Below are 8,662 nucleotides of genomic sequence, written 5' to 3'. Positions count from 1 at the left end.
GGACCAGGGGAGACATGATAGCAGTGTTCCAATATCTCAGGGGTTGCCACAAAGAAGTGGGAGTCAGGCTATTCTCCAAAGCACCTGAAGGCAGGACAAGAAGCAATGGGTGGAAACTAATCAAGGAGAGAAGTAACTTAGAACAAAGGAAAAAATTCCTTACAGTTACAACCATTAACCAGTGTAATAGCTTGCCTCCAGAAGTTGTGAATACTCCAACACTTAAAAGTTTTTAAGATGTTGGATAACAATTTGTCTGAAATAGTGTAGGGTTTCCTGCTTAAACAAAGGGTTGGACTAGAAGACCTCCAAGGTCCCTTCCAACTCTGTTGTTGTTGTGAAGAGAAGAGAGGAGAGGAGAGGAGAGAAAGAGAAGAGAAGAGAAGAATTATGGATGACAAAATAGCAATCTTCCAATATTTGAGGGCTGTCACAAAGAAGAGGCACTCAAGAGCAGGACAAGAAGTAATGGATGGAAGATTTTTAAAAATGATCCAACCTAGAACTAAGGAGAAATTTCTGACAGTGAGTTCAATTTATCAGTAGAATGGCTTCCTTCCAGAAGTTGTGGTTGCTCCATCATTGTAGGTTTTCAATAAAAGATAGAACAGCTATTTGTCCGGGATGCTAATAGGTGGTTGGGCTAGACGCCTCCAAAGTCCCTTCTAATTCTGTTACAGAATTCTGAGCCCAGAATTTATATTGTTAAGTGAGACATTTGTTAAGTGAATTTTTCCCCATTTTATGACTTTTCTTGCTTTATTTATTTATTTATTTATTTATTTATTTATTTATTGATTGATTGATTGATTTGATTTGATTTGATTTGATTTGATTTGATTTGATTTGATTTGATTTGATTTGATTTGATTTGATTTGATTTGATTTGATTTGATTTGATTTGATTTGATTTGCATACTGCCCCTCTCCGGAGACTCAGAGCGGCTCACAACAACAAAACAGTACAAATCTAATAGTTAAAAACAATTTAAAACCCTTAATATAAAAACAGTCATACATCTCATACAAGCCATACAGAAAGTGGAAACGGCCCAGGGGTATCAACTTCCCCATGTCTGACGGCAGAGGTGTGTTTTAAGGAGTTTGCGAAAGGCAAGGAAGGGGGGGCAATCCTAATCTCCGTGGGGAGTTGGTTCCAGAGGGTCGGGGCTGTCACAGAGAAGGCCCTTCCCCTGGGTCCCGCCAGACAACATTGTTTCGTCGACGGGACCCGGAAAAGGCCAACTCTGTGGAACCTAACTGGTCGCTGGGATTCGTGTGGCAGAAGGCGGTCTCGGAGATATTCTGGTCCGATGCCATGAAAGGCTTTATAGGTCATAATCAATACTTTGAATTGTGACCAGAAACTGATCGGCAACCAATGCAGACTGTGGAGTGTTGGTGTAACATGGGCATACCTGGGGAAGCCCATGATTGCTCTCGCAGCTGCATTTTGCACAATCTGAAGTTTCCGAACACTCTTCAAAGGTAGCCCCATGTAGAGAGCATTACAGTAGTCGAACCTCGAGGTGATGAGGGCATTTGTTAAGCAAATTGCTGCCTTTCTTAAATTAGCGTAGTTGGTAAGAGAATCTGGCTTCCCCATGGATTTTGCTTGTCAGAAGGTTGCAAAAGAGGATCACATGTCCTAGGGACACTGCAATGATCATAAATATGAACCAGTGGTCAAGTGGTCGGTATGTAAATCACGTGACTATGGGCTACTGCAATAGTTATAAGTTTGAAAAATAGTCATAAGTCTCTTTTTCCAGTGCTGTTGTAACTCTGAGTGGTCACTAAATGAACTGTTATAAATCGAGGACCACCTGCATTCTATAATTCTGTGAAATTCGGATAGCAAGGATGAAGCCCTCTTTTGCACAGTATAATAATAAAGCTATCAAGATGACAACATCAGTTTTAGTAGGTTAGTTTAGAAAGCCTTCTATCCTTATGCAGTCCTGCCTTTGAACAGTTAGAATTACAATGGAATCCTATATAGAACTGCATACATCTAAACCCCATAGAATTTAATGGAGCTTATTCTCAAATAAGTGCAGTTTTAATATCATGTTATGTGCTTTGGAAAATGAAGGCTCTTTAATGGCCTCCAAACCTTCATCATACCAAAACAAACCTTAAATTATCCCCTAGACTTCAGTTTCTGTATCATCTCCACTCTTTCAGAGGAGATTTTATGACATTGCTGCTCCAAGGTTACAAACACAGTGCAAGCCCTGTAATTTAATCCTGTGAAGTTAGTAGTAAATTGCAGTCCAAGACAACTCACTGTAATAGTCGTTGAGGATACAAAGTGTGCTTATTTCCACTGACATTCTTGGAAATAGTATGGGACATATAACTGTCTCCTTAGAAATATGACACATGAAATTCAGTGTCATGTGGGATGCTCAGTGAGTGTATTAAGAGAATAAGTTAAATTTGTTAAATAGGTTTTCAGCAGTATCATTTTATGCTGTGACTAAAATATATTGATATTCATTTATCTCCCATACGTTTTCTTCTATATTTTATTTTTATTTATTTTATTTTTTTATTTATTCATTTGTCCAATACACAAGTACATAAGAAGAAAATAGACATGTGATAATATAAAAAGGGTGAAAGTAGGCTTAGAGGAGAGGATATATGACAGGAAGAGAATATATAAGATAGGTGAAAGAAAGGAAAGACAGTTGGACAGGGGACGAAAGGCACACCAGTGCACTTATGTACGCCCCTTACTGGCCTCTTAGGAATCTGGAGAGGTCAATCGTGGAGAGTCTAAGGGAGAAGTGTTGGGGGTTAGGGGCTGACACAATTGAGTCCGGTAATGAGTTCCACACTTCGATAACTTGATTGTTGAAATCATATTTTTTACAGTCAAGTTTGGCGCGGTTCATATTGAGTTTGAATTTGTTGCGTGCTCTTGTGTTGTTGCGGTTGAAGCTGAAGTAGTCATTGACTGGTAGGACATTGCAGCATATGATCTTGTGGGCAATACTCAAATCATGTTTTAGACGCCGTAGAAACTAGAGGAGGGTTTAATCTAGTTGTCCCAAAGGTGCTTTTTCAAGAGGCAATAGGACTCACTCTTCCTTCCTTCCTTCCTTCCTTCCTTCCTTCCTTCCTTCCTTCCTTCCTTCCTTCCTTCCTTGTCCAGCTGCCTCTTGAAAAAGCACCTTTGGGACAAACATGATCTGAATGACTGCAAATCTCTATAGATCTAGAATTCTAGAATTAGGGGAGAGACAAAGGCAGATTAAACATAGAAACATAGAAGATTGACGGCAGGAAAAGACCTCATGGTCCATTTAGTCTGCCCTTATACTATAGATTATTAAACATATAGATTATGTTTGGCTAGTTCATTGGGGATTCAGTGTTTTGTACCAAGTAGCCATTTCTTTGCTCTTGACTGTACTTTTTTTTTTAAGTCACAAAATGCTTGTTACATCCTACAGATAAATTGCATTATCATAGGGTACCTTGATGTGCTTTGAGCATCACTTAAAGAGATTTTGGAGGCTGGAAGAAGAAGAATTAATAGAATTCTGACCCAGTTTACCATTTCACTTCTTCATTTGGGTAGCATCAGTCAGAGCTATAAAATCAACCAGTAATTCCAAGTCAGTTAACGTGCACTTTAATTAGCTAGTGTAACTTAACTATATTGGAACTCATCAGACATTGCAATCTCTTAGTGAGACACAAGGAAAAGAAAAAGGGGGGAAATGGATAGAGGGACATTTAGACTTCTCACAGATAGATTTTCAGATACCTTACATTAATTTCTCAAGTAACATGGCTTGGAGCTTTCATACTATTTCCTATTTGATTCAGAAAGAGACTTATTAATGTATTATTACATTAATATACATTTTCAGAGTAGAGCACAAGACAATGTATGTAGGGCTATTTTCCCCAAAACAATAACATTGTGAGGTAAATAGAGGTGAAAGAGAAACATTACCAGCTGACTTTCTGTGGCTGAGGGTGGACTAGAATCTCCAGGGCCGGATGAACACTAGCCATATTAAAAATAATCATTTCCCCACATGAATTATATATTTTTTATATTTATATTATTATAAATACATATTTATTTATATAAATAGTATGCCTCTGCCTAAAACTGACCATCCACATTGCTGGCCTTTATCCCGCCTCTTTTGCGATTCCATGTCAAATTGATTCCTGATTGGTTTATGCCCGTGGCATAAGATTCCTCCTCTTTGGTCTTATCCATCTGGCTTCACCCTCATCTCCCTGCAATGAATAGGAAATGCTTTACCACTCACACAAAGACAGTCGACAAGGCTGGGTCTGACATCACCCAAAATTGCTAGGTGCCAGAATCTATTTTAGTTTCTCTGCCTTTCTTTGTCTGGCTCCACTCCCACATTTTTTTTAAAAAAAAATTAGTTTATTTATCTTGATTCAAAGTTGCCTGAATTATGAGATGGTCTGGAAAGAAAAGGAAGATAGGAAGGAAGGAAGGAAGGAAGGAAGGAAGGGAAAGAAGGGAAAGGAGGAAGGAAGGGACAGGAGGAAGGAAGGAAGGAAGGAAGGGAAAGGAGGAAGGAAGGGAAAGGAGGAAGAAAGGAAGGAAGGGAAAGGAGGAAGGAAGGGAAAGGAGGAAGGAAGGGAAAGGAGGAAGGAAGGGAAAGGAGGAAGGAAGGGAAAGGAGGAAGGAAGGAAGGAAGGGAAAGGAGGAAGGAAGGAAGGGAAAGAAGGGAAAGGAGGAAGGAAGGAAGGGACAGGAGGAAGAAAGGAAGGAAGGAAGGGAAAGGAGGAAGGAAGGGAAAGGAGGAAGGAAGGAAGGAAGGAAGGGAAAGGAGGAAGGAAGGAAGGACGGAAGGAAGGAAGGACGGAAGGAAGGAAGGAAGGGAAAGGAGGAAGGAAGGAAAGAAGGGACAGGAGGAAGAAAGGAAGGAAGGAAGGGAAAGGAGGAAGGAAGGGAAAGGAGGAAGGAAGGAAAGAAGGGACAGGAGAAAGGAAGGAAGGGAAAGGAGGAAGGAAGGGAAAGGAGGAAGGAAGGAAGGGACAGGAGGAAGAAAGGAAGGAAGGGAAAGGAGGAAGGAAGGAAGGAAGGGAAAGGAGGAAGGAAGGAAGGAAGGAAGGGAAAGGAGGAAGGAAGGAAAGAAGGAAGGAAGGAAGGGAAAGGAGGAAGGGAGGAAGGAAGGAAGGGAAAGGAGGAAGGAAGGAAGGGAAAGGAGGAAGGAAGGAAGGAAAGAAGGAAGGAAGGAAGGAAGGAAAAGGAGGAAGTGAGGAAGGAAGGAAGGGAAAGGAGGAAGGAAGGAAGGGAAAGGAGGAAGGAAGGAAGGGAAAGGAGGAAGGAAGGAAGGAAGGAAGGGAAAGGAGGAAGGAAGGAAGGGAAAGGAGGAAGGAAGGAAGGGAAAGGAGGAAGGAAGGAAGGGAAAGGAGGAAGGAAGGAAGGACGGAAGGAAGGAAGGGAAAGGAGGAAGGAAGGAAGGGAAAGGAGGAAGGAAGGAAGGGAAAGGAGGAAGGAAGGAAGGAAGGAAGGAAGGAAGGAAGGAAGGAAGGAAGGAAGGAAGGGAAACAGGGAAACAAACAAACAAACAAACAACAGATGGGGAATGTTCACAAATGTTTATGGAGATTCTCAGTTATCCAAGTCACAATTGTCCCACAGGTGGTTTCCAAAAGGCAACTGGCCTTTTATTACAAACTGCCCCCCATCCAAGGTTTCACTTCTCATCCAATTTGCTGCACTAAAGAAGTTTCTTGGATGAGAAACAAAATGTTTTCAAGAGGGGGTGGGGGAAAAACCCAGGAAAATCCAATTGCCTTTTGAAAAGCATCTTTGGGAAATCATTACCAAATGCTTTAGGAGGACGGATGGGCTCCTTTCAATTTGATATATTTGTAGGTGCTTTTACAGAGGAAGGGATTGCTTTTACTTGAGTCATCAGCCACCCAGAGTTAGCTTTAAGATCTTCTTTTTAAATGAAATAACTACACCCTGCTAGCAGGAATGTCCTTCCTGTTAATGAGTACTTCACCTTCAACCGCAGCAATACACAAGCACTTAATACATTCAAACTAAATGTAAACTGCTCAAACTCGACTGCAGAAAATACGACTTCAGCAATATTATTACTATTATTATTATTATTATTATTATTATTATTATTATTATTATTAGTAATAGTAGTAGTAGTAGTAGTATTTCGTAGGTTTGTAGGCCGCCATTTTCCTCACAGACTTACGGTGGCTTACAGAGATAAAATACAGGCAAAGATAAAAAATAATACGATACAGTTAAAACTTTAAGAGAAATAAAAATAAAACCCAGTATAAAAAACAATCAATCATCCCTCATTCATACTACTGGCCTGATTTTATCGCTCACGCCCTAGGCCTGCTGACATAAATGTGTTTTTAAGCCTTTCGGAAGGCCTGGAAATTGATCACTTCATAGAGTGATCAATGCCTGGAATGCACTACCAGAATCTGTGGCTTCTTCCCCAAACCCCAAAAACTTTAACCTTAGATTGTCTACAGTCAACCTCTCCCCGTTTCTAAGAGGTCTTTAAGGGGTGTGCCTATAGTCCCTGTCCTATTATCCTCCTTTATCACCACTTTTACCCCCCACTCCCTCCACTTGCAACAGAATACCCTATGCCAGTGTTTCCCAACCTTGGCAACTTGAAGATATTTGGACTTCAACTCCCAGAATTCCCCAGCCAAATGCTGGCTGGGGAATTCTGGGAGTTGAAGTCCAAATATCTTCAAGTTGCCAAGGTTGGGAAACACTGCCCTATGCAATTAGACTTACAATCCTACGTTTAGAAAGCTTAAAACTACGTTGCCTTAAACACGACAGAAGCATAGCCCATAAAATCATCTGCTACAACGTCCTTCCTGTCAACGATTACTTCAGCTTCAACCACAGCAACACACAAGCACACAACAAATACAAACTTACAGTAAACAGCTTTAAACTCGACAGTAGGAAATACGACTTAATAACCGAGTAGTTAATGCATGGAACTCACTACCTGACTCTGTAGTATCCTCACCTAAGCCCCAAAACCTTACCCTTAGACTAACCACTGCTGACCTCACCTGATTCCTAAGAGGTCAGTAAGGGGCATGCATAAGTGCACCAGAGTGCCTTCCGTCCCCTGTCCTAGTGTTTCTCCCTTACTAGCATCATGCATATAAACGGGACTGTCTTCTGCCTCATGAATCCCAGCGGACAGTTAGGTCCCACAAAGGTGGCCTTCTCCAGGTCCCGTCGGCCAGACAATGTCACCTGGTGGGGCCTAGGGGAAGAACCTGCTCTGTGGCGGCCCCGGCCCTCTGGAACAAACTCCCTCCGAAGATACGTACCGCCCCCTCCTTCAGGGTCTTTCATAAAGCTTTGAAAACCTACCTCTGCTGGTGGGCATGGGTGCCATAAGTGATGAGATTGTCTCCAGCCAATAATAGATATGATTGGATTGGATTGGATGAATGTGTGTGATTGTACATGGGGTTTAAAAAAAAATATTTTTAGTAAATTTCCATAATTTCTTATAGTTATTTAGATTTCTTACATATTGTTGTATTTAATGTTGTACGCCGCTCTGAGTCGCCTCGAGAAGGGTGGCATAGAAATCTAATAAAATAGATAGATAGATAGATAGATAGATAGATAGATAGATAGATAGATAGATAGATACTGTAGATAGATAGATACTGTAGATAGATAGATAGATAGATAGATAGATAGATAGATAGATAGATAGATAGATAGATAGATAGATAGATACTGTAGATAGATAGATAGATAGATAGATAGATAGATAGATAGATACTGTAGATAGATAGATAGATAGATAGATACTGTAGATAGATAGATAGATAGATAGATAGATAGATAGATACTGTAGATAGATAGATAGATAGATAGATAGATAGATAGATACTGTAGATAGATAGATAGATAGATAGATAGATACTGTAGATAGATAGATAGACAGATAGATAGATAGATAGATAGATAGATAGATAGAGATACTGTAAATAGATAGATAGATAGATAGATAGATAGATAGATAGATAGATACTGTAGATAGATAGATAGATAGATAGATAGATGATAGATAGATAGATAGATAGATAGATAGATAGATAGATAGATAGATACTGTAGATAGATAGATACTGTAGATAGATAGATACTGTAGGTAGGTAGGTAGGTAGATAGATAGACAGACAGACAGACAGATACTGTAGATAGATAGATAGATAGATAGATAGATAGATAGATAGATAGATACTGTAGATAGATAGATAGATAGAGAGAGAGAGAGAGAGAGAGAGAGATACATACGTACATACATACATACTGTAGATAGATAGATAGATAGATAGATAGAGATAGAGATAGAGAGATAGAGAGATAGAGAGAGAGAGATAGATAGATAGATACTGTAGATAAATAGATAGATAGATAGATAGATAGATAGATAGATAGATATAGATAGATACTGTAGATAGATAGATAGATAGATAGATAGATAGATAGATAGATAGATAGATAGATAGATAGACAGATAAACATTGTTATATCTTTGTATACTACCAATAGGTACTTGACAAAATAATAAATAAATAAATAAATATTTATATTTATACAAACTACTAGTATC

Source organism: Erythrolamprus reginae, chromosome 2 (genome assembly GCF_031021105.1).
Source record: "Erythrolamprus reginae isolate rEryReg1 chromosome 2, rEryReg1.hap1, whole genome shotgun sequence".
NCBI lineage: Eukaryota > Metazoa > Chordata > Lepidosauria > Squamata > Dipsadidae > Erythrolamprus > Erythrolamprus reginae.
The sequence above is the reverse complement of the archived record's forward strand: the minus strand, read 5'-3'. Positions refer to the sequence as shown.